The sequence below is a fragment of the Cynocephalus volans genome, chromosome 4 (assembly GCF_027409185.1).
Source record: "Cynocephalus volans isolate mCynVol1 chromosome 4, mCynVol1.pri, whole genome shotgun sequence".
Lineage (NCBI taxonomy): Eukaryota > Metazoa > Chordata > Mammalia > Dermoptera > Cynocephalidae > Cynocephalus > Cynocephalus volans.
The window spans coordinates 113445056-113458144 of NC_084463.1; the positions used below are offsets into that span (position 1 = coordinate 113445056).

Genomic DNA, 13089 nt, shown 5'->3' on the forward strand with positions numbered 1-13089 from the left:
CAGGGCAACAGAGTTTCATCTGAACCAACAAAGTTCAGGGACCGAGGAGTTAGAGTCCTTGGCTAAGATGCTCAGTGTCTTGGGGTCACTTTCTTTATCTGTGAAATTAGCAGCGAGCAAGGTAAATCCCTCTTGCCTTGGGTCAGGATTAGCCTCAGAGACTTGGGAAGGGCTGAGCCTTCTGGCCACTCTGTGGAGAGGACAAGGCTTGCTATTGAGCATCTGAGGGACTTGAAAGTTATTCACTCGTCCGAGGATTGATTCTTTATGCAAACCTTGGGAGGGTCCTCTTCTCATTCCCCTTGTCTGCTTTGGGATGGAATTCCTGAAATGATCTTGGTTCTGTGGACCCTTCCCATCTCTCATTCTATGCTCCTAAGCAGGGCCCCTGCTCTGTGCCCAAGGCTCTCATTGAGTATGGCTACCACCATGCTCTCTGGCCCTGTTCACTGAGATTTCTTCATAGCTTTCCCTTAACTCTCCTTGCATCTGATCTCAAACCCTGGGCCTAACCTGCCCCAGCTGGGGCAGCCAGGATGGCATGAACACGTGTATCCCTACAGTTGCCATCTTCTTTACTCCTAACATTATATCGTCAGCCTTTTTTCATGTGGGCCCTAGCTTTTTCCATGCTCATTTAAGATGGCTGCATAATATTCTCTCAAGGGAATGTCTTCAATAAGCATGAGCTTGTTACAGAGCATTTAGATTGCTTCTAATTTTTGCTCTTTCAGCTAATGCTACATTAAGCCATCTTTGTGTATTACAGAATCATTTCATTAAGTTGGCATTTATCTAGCTAATGGCAATGGCCCAAGATTTGATAGAGAATCAGAATTTATTTTTTCAAGAAGAGTGTCATGAGGATATATTAAAAATTTATTCAAATGCTAGGAACCACCTCTGTTGTGTTTTTCATGAATGAAGAAGCAAGGTAACAGTCATGTGAAATTAGATTTAAGTGAAAGGCTGCATATATTCAAGTAATTCATGACTTGTTTGTTCCTAAGTGTGGGTGAGCCAAGAAATCCTCTTAAGGAACAATCTACCTGTGCAAATTGTTGAATTCTGTATCCCTACATCCAGTGCTTTGATTAAAACAATAACAAAATAAAATACACAGTGATCCCTTCTGAAGGATGTTTTTAGAAATGTCCTAAAACAAGGAAAAGTAAATAGGATTTCTGAAAATAAGCATGCCTTCTTAAGTGTGAGTGAGCCTGTTGGAAAGCGCTGTTAACAGTGGAAGGAGGTTGCAAACTTGTTGAAAGGATTTGGCTTTTGGTTGGCCATTAGGAAATGACAGAACAAAACTGACAAACAAACATCATTGACTTGGTCCCCAGTACTGTTTTGAGCCCAGGATCACTGTGTTGTCTTTGGGGTGACAGAGAAGGCTTCTTCTGACCTGTCGATTTGTGGTGTTCTTATTGTTTAAGTCTGTGGTTGTTTATTATATAGACCTGGGCTCTAGGCTTTGCAATTTAGTTTAATCTGGCAAATGTTTACTGAGTCTTTACACTGTATTAGGTTTCAGGGAATAAAAATTTGGGGAGAAAGAACCCAATGCACCCCTGTTTCTGAGGAGCTCATGACCTGGGAGTGGGAAGGATGAAACAAGTTTAAAACCAATGATTGTTCAAGGGAGATTAGGAAGAGAGAGGGCCTGGGAAAAGTCAGCTGCACCCTATTAGAGAAGGGAGAAATTCCATCTCTCTGCAGGGAAGGGGCAGGGAAAGAGATAGGGGAATAAAGACTGGTTTTATGGAGGTGTTTGCTTTTGTTAATACCTTGAAGGAAAGACTGAAACAGAGGCTGAACATTTCCAGCAAAGGTAAAAGGTCTGAGTAGAGGAGATGGAGGAGATGGAGGAGGAAGGACATGGGGCTATGTTTGGCCAAAGCAATGGGTGCATGTAGTAATGGTCATAGCCAATATGTTATGGGGTGGATCAGGTACCAGGTGTGGTTCTGAGAGTTTTGTAGGTATTAACTCACTCACTCCACACAGTGGCCCAAATGAGCTACTGTCATTATCTCCATTTTACAGATGAGGAAGGGATCACTGTCCAAGATCATACTGCTGTAGGGCCTAGTTCATCTGGCTCCAAAATCTGTGCTTCTAACCATGGAGCTGTGCTGACTTTCATGTAGGGGAAGGACAGGCACTAGAACCAGGAAGGAGCATCAATGTTTGGGGGTACAGAAGGGAAGAGGGTCCAGAGATGGAGATGAGAAGGATTGGAGAGGGGAGCATGGGGGAGTTTGGCAAAGCCATGAGGGGCCACAGGAATAGAGTTTCAAGGAGGGCTTATCAGCAAGGCCCAGGGCTGCAAAGAGTTCCAGGAGGGGAGACCCGAGGGTAGGTCTAGGCCAAGGAGAAGGCTGAGAGAGCCTCTGAGAGGGGCAACAGGGGGACAAACACAAGAAGCCACTGCCTGCGCCTCTCCTGACTGCGTGCTGCTGTCTGCTCTGGCAGGAGCACGGTCGTTGCCCGTCATTGTCCGTGTCCTCTTAATCTGTAGAAAGAGGCAAGCATGACAGAGGGGGCAGGTGAGAGCAGGCACTGCTAATTTGGCAGACCCGGTGGCTTTTCCACAGCAGGCTTTTGAAAGCTGTTTGCTGTGCTGAGGCAGAAGTGTGCCTCTCCCTATCTGAATACTGTGGTAATCGCTCTTTTTCCTAGAAAATTGGGCCCATGTGGGCTCTGTGTGTGGTTTATTTGAATTCCGTTTTTATAGCCTTATTACCTTGTCCTCATGATACAAGAGCCTCTCTCTTTCCCAAGCTTTGCTGTGAAAATTGTTTCTTAAAAGGCACCAAGTTGTCTCATCGTTCGGGAGGTGCTCGCTCCACAGCAGCACTTTTCTGCAGACTCGGCACACACTTTTCATCGCCTCTGCCACCACTTGTCATGTTTGTCTGATCACTGGCAATTTACCGAGCTGCTTTAGGCAGCTCTCGAGTCCCACTACCTAGGTGTTTGCCATGATTTCTTCCGGAGTAGTCTGTGCATGTAAATATCCATTCAGCTCTCTCCTCCCTGAAATGTCTACCAATGACTGTGAGGGCCTGGAACCCAGTCTTGTCCTCTGGCTTTGAGTTGGTAACAGTAAAAATTGGTATTTATGGAGCCTGAGCTGTTACCGGGCAATGTGCCAAGGGATTTTATGTTCATGATCTTAAATATTCCCAATCTTTATGAAGTAGGCACTATTATTTTCCCCATTTTACAGATTAAAAAAGTGACTTTTAAAGGGGTAGAGTAACTCGCCCCAGGTCACGCAGCTAATAAATGGCAGAGCTGGACCTCAACCAGTCTTTCTGACCTTGGAGCCCGTGTTCTCCATTCATCTGTTCATTCATTCATTCATTCGTTCATTCATTCATTCATTCATTATTCATTCAACAACAAATGATTGTCTACAACTTGCTGGGAGCTGTTCTTGACCTAGGGTATACAGCAAAGGGGAATTAAAGGCAAAAATTCCTGCCTTCAGCTTACATTCTAATTTGGGGAGAGAAAAATAGTAATAAATGAAATATACATTATGCTCTGTGGTAATGAGGACTGTGGAGAAAAATAAAGCAAGGAAGCCAGCTAAGAAGTATTGGGAGGATTTTAAATAGAGTGGTCAAAGAAGGCTTCATTGAGAAAGAGCCCAGATTGTTAGGTTAAATAACAACCCCCCAAATTTCAGAGTATCAACACAATAAAACTTTATTTCTAGTACAAAAAAATTCCAGTGTGGCTGCCCAGGTTAGCAGGCATCCTTCCTTGTGATCACTGAGGGATCCAGACTCCTTCTGTCCTGTGTCTCTGCCCTCTTCAAGGCCCTCAGATTCCTTTCCAGTCAGCTGGAGCATGAAGAAAGAGGGGGGGATCAGTCTGGAGGAAGCATACATCCCCCCAACATTGGTCAGAACTCAGTCACACGTTTACTCCTAACTTCAGGGGGTGGGGTGGGGAAGTGAAGTCTAGCCATGTCCATGTGCCCACAAGGAAAAGGACATGGGTTCTTATGAACTCATAGCATAATGTGTGCCACAGTGAGTGAGGTGAAGTGAGCTGTGTGTTTAGCTGGGGGAAGAGCATTGTACGCAAAGAGAACAGCAAGGCAGAGGCTGTCAGTGTGGCTGGAGTGAACTGAGGAGGGGAGGAGAGGTGGAGGTGAGTGCAGAGACGTAATGGAGGCCAGGCCATTGGGTCATTGTCAGGGCGTGGTTGCATTGTGAATGACAGTGAGTTTGGGGAGGAATGACAGGATCTTAGTTATGTCTTGAAAGGATCACTGTGGCTGCTGTATTGAGAATGGACGGAGGCAGCAGGGAGGACTTGGGGAGAGAGTGGGTGTCTGCTGTCATTTTCTGAGTGAGAGGTGAGGGGGATAGTCCCAAGCAGTGATGGTAGAGGGGTAAAAAGCAGTCAGATTTGAGATCTGTTCTGAAGGTGGAACAGCAGGTTTTGCTGTGGGATTGGTAGTGGGGTGTGAGAGAAAGAGAGGAGTCAGCATTATAGTGGGGCTGGCTGGTTAGCTCAGCTGGCTAGAGTGCAGCCTTGTAACACCAAGCCCCTAAGTTTGGATCACCATACCGGTCAACTGCCCCCCCCGCAAAAAGAGATTATTTTTGAGGCTTTGGCTTTTACCTAATGAATAGGTCTCACTTCCTAGAGGTAAGAAGAGGGGACATTTTTTGGAAAAGATATCTGAACGTCCTCTGGGGCCTGACCTATCCCCATAGGCTCTTCTACTCCGCAGTACTTTCTTGGGCACAGATAGGCAATTCTCACTTGTAACTAAGCTTTCAGACATAAGGAAGGCATGCACAACTCCTCCTAGCACTAGCATGGATGAGACAACACTGGCAATGGTTTCACATCATCATCTGGGGTCTTTGGGACAAACTTTGTGTCCCCCTTGGGGTGATATGGGAGGGACCCAGTGTACCCCTCTGGGTGGCTGAGACATGCCCAAAGGGGTAACTTCCAATCCCTGCTGTCTGCAGCCACTGGCAAGGCCCTGCTATAGTGTGACACCATAAGCATGTTGGGGAGTGGGAGCAGAAAGCACTTTTCTGGTGCTTCCTGACACTCATGACCTGCCAAGGCAAAAACTTGAGATGGGACTTTTTAATAAACCATGATCTCACTTGGAGCATCAAAAGGAAGAAAGTCCATCTCAAACAGGATAGGGCATGGGCTGTGGTAAAAAATATTGCATGCCTACTAGGTGCTGGGCAGTGGCTAGGTATTTTGATTTCATTGGAAAGCAAAACAAATACGCTGTCTCTGCCCTCCTGGCAAAGATGGACCCATGTGGCTATACCACAGAACGATTAATTGGGAGAAATTGTAGTTATGCCTATTTTCTTTTCTTTTCTTTTTCTTTCTTTTTTTTTTTTTTTTTAACTATTGTGAATGGTATTACATTTTTAATTTTGGTGTCTACATGTTCATTGATAGTATCTAGAAATACAATTGATTTTTGTATTTTTATCTTGTATCCTGCATGTTTGTTAAACTCACTAAGACTTTTTTTGTTTCTTCCTCAGGATTTTCTACTTAGACAATCATATCGTCTGCATATAGGGCTTTTTTTTTTTTTTATTTCTTCCTTTCCAATCTGTACGTTTTTTATTTCCTTTTGTTGCCTCGCTGTGCTGCCTAGGACTTCCAGTGCTATGCTGAGCGGGAGCAGTGAGAGTGGACAGCATCACTTTGCTCCTAATCTTGGGAGAAGCATTCAGTCTTTCATCATTAAGTATAATGTCAGTTGTAGGTTTGTTGAGATGCCACTTGCACTTTGCTGGTATGAGTGTGGGTGGAACCATGGGTTTTTTTGTGGTATTTGGCTGAAATAGAATGGTTTTTATCTGCAAGTTTTCTGTCTTGGTTGGGGAATTTTCCGTTTATGCCTATTGGCATTTCTGGGTTGCTGGTTTCTTCAGTTCCAAGCCTGGGACACATAAGGCAAAAAGAAAATGCAGGAGGCTCACCACTGTGTCGTTCCTTGGGTCCTGAGGTCCCTAACTGGTCTGCTTTCTTTAATCTACTTTTCAGAGTCTTCTCATGTTTGTTTTGCATTTACTGTCCAGGGATTAGTTGTACTTAGCAGGTGGAATAGAAAAAAGTACATCTACTACACCTTCCTGGAGGTGGAAGTGGCTGAGAGAAATTAGAGCATATAGGTTGGGGCCAGTTTGTGAAGGGCCTTAGGTACCAGGGGTGTAATTCTGTAGGTGGTAGGAGGCTTTCGGAGGCTCAACTGTGACAGCAGCATGGGGGACTGGCTGTGGGTATCCAGGTAGGAGATGATGGGGTCCTGGGCTGTGGCAGTAGACCTGGGGCAGAAAGAAGGAAGAGGAAAGTCCACCTTGGCAACGAGGAAGTGCACAGAGACTAGGCTGAGTCTGTGATTTCTAGCTTGGGATTAGGAAGGCAGATGGAGGAGTCTAGGTGCAACAGAGGGGTATATTCTAGGCATTTTGGAACACATCTGGAAGACTGGACTCAAGTGCTTCCCTTCAGGGAAGGCTGCACAGAGGAAGACTGGCTGCTGTGTAACAGTCCAGGGAGTATGCATTGGGAGCAGAGGGACGATGTGGGGAAAGGCACAGATACAGGAAACAATGTAATGGTCCTGTTGGGACTCCAGCTAGCTGAGGCATAAGTTACTGGTTCCATAACTGGGAAGGATGCTGGAGGAGTTCACTGAAGGAAGAGTTCCGGAATGGGAGCTGATACTGCCAGTGGTCTGTCAGGTGTTTGCCTTCTGTTCTTTGTGTTTTGGTATCAGTCTTCCCTTTGGCAGACAGGCTGCCCTCCCCATGGGGACACAGCTGTGACAGCCTCAGTTTACGGTCGCAGTGAAGGGGGAGCTCCTTTCTCTGTATCTATATATAAGTTCTAGAGAAAGGCTCTGATCAGCCTGGCTTGGGTGATGTGCACATCCTTTGGCCTGGTCACTGCTACCAGGGCTGCACTGTGCACCCAACCCTGTTGGGGGCAAGCAGAGTCTTTTTAAGAAAAAGGCAGAAAAAATGCATCTGGGGAAAGTAAGAAAGACTGTTTGGTGGGGCTTACTGTAATAGACTTTGAGGAATTTATGGTATGGTAGTGCAGGAAGTCTTTGTACAGTTTTAAGCAGGGGACTTGATCAAAATCGGGTTTTATTAAAATCATTCCAGACTCTGTATGGGGTTGTGGCTGGATATAAGTGACTAGAGGTGATGAGACTGGTTAGGAGGCTGCTGCTTGCAGCTCCAGGGAGGGTTGATGAGACCTGAGCTAATCAAGGTCCTGAGTTATTTGATCTGTACTTCACCTCCAGCCACAGCATCGGTGAAGTGGAGGGATAACCTAGAGACAAGTAGGGAACAAGACTTTGTGACCAGCTGGAGGCAGGGAGAAGAAGGGCTTATGGAGAATCCCCCATTACCATGAAAGGGGCAAATAACTGTTCTCTGGAAGGCTAGCCTTATCTTTGCAAGCTAGTTATTAAGTGGCAGCAGACTCAACATACCCTACTGCTTCTTGAGAAATGTCTCTTGTTGGCTTCTTGTGGTACCCTAGCTAGAGAAGGAAGCTGATTGACTGCGTTTCCCTTTCTGTAAAAAGTTCCTTTTTTTGAGGATACAGGTAATAGGAAACACAGTCAGGACTGCCAGTGGAGAAACAGATGGGTGAGAGGACACTGATCTGGAGGCCCTCCTTCCCCGCCAGCCTGCCCCATAGCCTGCAGCTCTATTTAGAAACATTCATCCCTTTGGCATCATCCTTGCTGGGAAGTCTTTTAAGGGATTTAAGCAAAAAAATGACATGATCTAATTCATGTTGTAACAGATTTCCTCCTCTACTGAGAATAGACTATGGGTGGAGGTAGGAGAGACACCAAGAGTAGAAACGGGGAAGCAGGGACTCCAATTAGGAGGCTGTTGCAACAATCTAGGATGGTAATGGCGGAGGTGGTGAGAAATGGTCATATTCTGAATGTATTTTGAAAATAAAAACCAGTTTTGATGAGGATTGGATACAGAGTCAGAGAGAAAGAGCAGAGATGAAAATGACTCCAAGTCTTTTGTCCTGGGCAGCTGGAAGAACGTGGTCTTAAATAGAGGTGGGTAAGACTCTAGGAGCAACAGGTCTGGGGGGAAGGCCAGGGTCTGTTTTGGACATGTTAAGGACTGATACACCCAACATGTCTTACACAGAGCTCCCGTCTACTTGACTTCTTTCCTGACAGAAGCAGTTGGATTTACTAGTCTGGAGTTCAGAGAAGAGGTTCAGGATTGGATAGAAATCTGTGCCTCACCAGTGTAGAGGTCTTATTTGAGTCCATGAGACTAGGTGAGATCACTTAGGAAATGACAAAGAAGAGATGAGAATAAGGACTGAGCCCCAGGGCACTCTGACATAAGAGGCAGGAAGATAAGGAAGAATAAGTAAAGAGAGCAGCCAGTGAGGTGGGTGGAAAACGAGGGAGAGAGCGCTATTCTGGAAGCCCTATGAAGAGAGTAGTCAAGCTTGATGCAATGATTAGCTAGTGTCAAAAGCTGTAAGATGAGTTCGAAGACTTGACCAATGGACTTAGCAACATGAAGGATAAGCCAAAGGCATGCTTTTGGGCCTAAATTTAACCTTGCAAATAAGCTGTAGTTCCTGCAGCTTATAACTATGTATAAAAGGATCAGTTAAGATGGACTGAAATAAATCTGAGAAAGATGTGAAAATAGTACCATGGGGCCCAGAAGAGGGAGATAGTACTTCTGGCTTTTGTGGGGAGGATTGAGTCAGATTTATTTGTGTCTTCATTCATTCATTCATTCATTCCACAAAAATTTACTGGGTGCTAGAAGCTAAAGGGAAGGGGAAGGGGGAGTTATTGCTTAAAGGGTACAGAGATTCAGTTTTGCAGGTAAAAATAATTCTAGAGATTGATGGTGGTGACAGTTGCACTACAGTGTAAATATATTTAATACCACTGAACTGTACACTTAAAAATGGTTAAGAGTGTCAATTTTGTTATATATATTTTAGCACAATTAAAAAAAGAAAAGTAAAATACTTTGGGGGGCTCCATCATGAACTTGGTTGGGGAATATGATGTTTAAAATGGACAGTATTTTAACAGATGGAGATATGTAGAGAAAAACAGAGGAAGATGTCCAGCTGAGAGGGGAGTGTGTGTTTGGGAACTGGCTATCAGTCCTGTCTGTATGCGTGTAGGCTACACTGGGGGAAACTATACAAGCCAAGGCTGTAGAGTCAAGCCGGGCCAGTTGTTGCAGGCCTGGCATGCTGGCTGTGGAGTTGGGCTTGCCTTCATACATTCTGGGAGCCTCTGAAGGTTTCTGCCCAGGGGAATGTCATTCCAATGGGTGTGCATTTAGATTAATCTTGTTAATCCTTCCTGTTAAACCATTGTCTGTTATAACCAATGGGATCGAGGTGTGCATTTCTATGGTGAAAATTGTGGCCTAGCAGGATTTTAGAAACCCAGGCATGTGTTAATGAATTGAATAGGTTGTTTTTCCATCCATTTTACAAATATTTACTGAGGGCCATCTAAATGCCAGTAGTGTTCTAGGCAGTGGGGGAAAGGGATGGGGTGAATTTAGGGGGTTTCTTCTCTTGAAAAGCCTATTGTCTTGAGACCCCATTCATAAACAAGAAATTATGCCACGGTGTGCCATGTGTTATCATAAACAAGTCACCAGTGTTCCATGGGAGCAGAGAGAAGGAGGTACCTGGACTGCTTGGAACACTAGGGAGGCTCCAGGGAAAGACTATCCAATGGTTTTTAAGAGTAAGCAGGGATTTTCTAGGCAAAGAAGCAGAGATGGGCATCCCAGGAGGATGGTAAATCAAAACTTATTGGGTGTTATGAATTTAAAGATGATGTATAAATATTCTCTTTTAAAGCTAAACTCTTATTTCCTTGGCTTTTAGGTGGTGCTGCCTAGAGTACATGCTTTTGGATCCAAGCTTAACTTTTCAAATGTGGAATCCTAGGCCTTTGTTGGTAAGTTTGATACCTTCTGACCAAATTTTGCTATCGAGGATTCGTGTTTGGAATGACGGGCAAGGCCTGTATCAGTGACTGGTGCTCTGTACAGGTTACCACACCTGGACCCTTGAGAAGCCTATAGTATGGACTGAAAAGATACACAGGAGAAGTGAAACCTCACTGTAGGTTTCTATGGAGATGCAGAGAGGAAGGCTGGAGCAAGAAAATCCAGGGGTGCAGGGGATGGGTATGGCGGGCCTCGTGAAGAGGTGCAGCCTTGGCCGTGTTTTGAAGGAAAAAGTAGATTGGGAAAAGTTCAGGGAACAGTGAAATAAGATTTTCAAGGTTCGAGAACATGGATGTAAGGTGTAAAGAAAGGGGGCAACAGACCCACAGGAGCATAAGCCCCCTCCAAGGGAGTTATGAGCAAGAACTTTGGCAGGATCTGCTGGTGTCTGATTATTCTAGCCCAGGGTCAGCAAACTTCTGTAAAGGACCAGATACTAAATAGTTTTGGCTTCATAAGCCATGTGGTGGCTGTCACAGCTGCTCAACTCTGCTGTGGTAGCGTGAGAGCGGCCATAGATAACATGTAAATGATTGGGTATGGCTGTGTCCCACTAAACCTTTATTTACAGAAACAGGTGGTAGGCTGCATTTGGCCTGTGGGCTATGGATTGACAACTCCTTTTCTAGACCCCTAGTGCCTGACTGAGGCACTTAGACTTTATCCTGAAGGCAGTGGGAAGCCATTGAACTTATTTTGGGCAAAGATGTGAGATGACAGAAGTGATGTTTACATTTTCAGAACACTCATCAATGGCTAGACAAGAGGCTTAGCAGGCAGCGGCAGCAGCAATCAATGCATGGGTCATGTGGCTAATAGTGGTTAAAATGGAAGTAGAGGACCGATAGAAGAGATATGCAAATAGAGAACCAATAGGATTTTCAGTCTTCTTAGGCTTCAAAGACAGGAGTCAAAGAAGATGAAAGTTTGAACTTGGTGGTTCACAACAGTACCACTGACAGAAATATGGATAGGGGGTGTAGAAAGGGGTAAAGTTGATGCATCTGTTTTAGTTACGTTGAATTCGAGGTGACAGTGGTTCGTCCACAGGAAATGTCTAGTAGATAATGGGAAATTCAGGGCTAAGCCTGGACTGAGAAGGTTAAGTCTGGAGATGTAAAATGGAAGACATAGGATTAAATAAGTTTTCCTTATTAATATGAGTAGAGGGCTGAGCCTTGGGGAATGTGCATGACTTTTGGATGAGAGGAAGAAGGTGGAAGAGACCCAGAGGCCATGGAGGAGAGAGTCCCAGGAGAGAGAAGAGGGCGGAGCAGCAGAGACCAGGTAGAAGGGACCTGAAGGAAGGCTGCTGAATTTGTGACAAGGTCTTTACAGATGGCAATGTCTTTGAGGAGTGCAACGTCACAAGAGCGGAAAAGGGGAGGAAGCCAGGTTGCATGGGGTTAGACATACATGAGGGGTAGAGCATCAAGATGTTACTAAAATAAACCACTCAGAGTTTGGGTAGTAAAAGAAGGAAAACACGTAAGATTTAGTTATTTGCATGTCAGAATAACCTTTTCTTTAGCTTTGAGGCAGGCAAAGCATGCTGTGACCAGTTCTCATTTTCTTCTTTGGAGCCAAAGTGTGTTTGGGAGTTTGTGTGTACGCTGGGCTTGTGATTGTGTTCTTATGCTCCCTGTGAGGTGCGGTATTCATAACTGCTGCAACTTGCGCCATGGAATTCAGCCCATGTTTGGACTCTTGCCATAAGACAAGATGTGATATGTTAGGGAAATAGTTGCATTTGTATACATTGGAGGAGAAAATGGAGTGGACCAAAAATTGAAATAAAACCTCTTACTGCAGAGCCCACACATTTGGGGAATTTGAGACAATTCCTCATGTCATTCAACTATATATCAATTTGTGCTCTGGGTGTTTCAAGTGTACATCCTTCAGTTTGAATTCTAAATAGTTTTTGACTTGGTTTGTGTGAATATAGCAGTTACAGATCTATTAATAAAAGCAGCAGGTGTAACTGGTTTAGAGCCATCACTTACTGAACACTCATTATGTTCCCAGTACAGAGCTGAGTACTCTGTATGTGTCATTTCATTTTTGTCTTTGCAGCCATTTATGACCAGGGAATTAGAGGTTGAGTAACCTGCCCAAGGTTACTCACCTAAGTCTAGAATTTTTCCTTTCTACTGATGTAGGAGAACTAGAAATAGACTGAGAACTTCAAGTTAAATATTCAGAGCCTATAGTGGTGTTTCTGCTTTAGGAGCATATTAGGGTGGAAGAAATGCAGGAGGTCTGGAAGAGACAAAGAGGAAATCTCAAACGTTTACTTTGTTTCCCTAGGTAAAATTTTCCTAGTTGGAGAAGACTACAGCTTTGGGCTTGGAAAGGAAGTAATCACTAGAAGGCATGAGCGTCAGATTCCAATTCTAGCTCTATGGCAATTGTAATTTTTGTTTAAATACTTGGCATTTTTCACTGCTCACCTCCAACTTTGGGTTCAAAAGGCAGTCTATCTTGTCTTGATTATCACTGTACCCCCAGCATCTAGCACAGAATGGGACATGTAGCATGTTCTGTGCTCACTAATTATTTGTTTCTTCTGATGAACAAGATGACTTGGGACAAGGTACTTAACCTGTGTGCCAGTCACCACGGTTACAGAGGTGACACAGGGCAAGGTCTCTGTCATGAGGCAGACATTCTAGATATATGAGATGTGTAGTGGACGTCAGGCATGGTCATGCTCTGAAGTAGAAGAAAGTGAGATTGGGGTGGAGAAGGGTAAGGCTGATAGATTAACTAGGATGGTCAGGAAAGGCCTCTGCAGGAAATGAAGTGAGACGTGAGCCTGTTGGGGGAAATCCATAATAAAGTTCTTTGAGGTGAGTCCAGGTTTGTCAGCTGAGCTATCAACACTCGTTTTAGTTCCTTTGCTTAGCTGCCATTGCCGGCACCCAGCTGACTGCCCCTCCAGCGAGGGCTCCCTCTTCAGGCCGTCCTGAGCCTTCCCTTCCTGGGATGGTGCTCACACGCCCGGCCTGGCCTG

General features: G+C 44.8%; 1 protein-coding gene across 4 annotated transcripts in view; it reads left to right on the top strand.

The window, feature by feature from the left end:
- Window positions 1-13089, top strand: part of BMAL1 (basic helix-loop-helix ARNT like 1) — a 101124-nt gene that overhangs the window by 20096 nt on the left and 67939 nt on the right. For all 4 annotated transcript variants that reach the window (XM_063095567.1, XM_063095568.1, XM_063095566.1 and 1 more), the window contains one exon: window positions 9949-10021. The gene's annotated coding sequence lies outside the window, so the exon portion shown is untranslated. The remainder of the gene's footprint in view (window positions 1-9948; window positions 10022-13089) is intronic.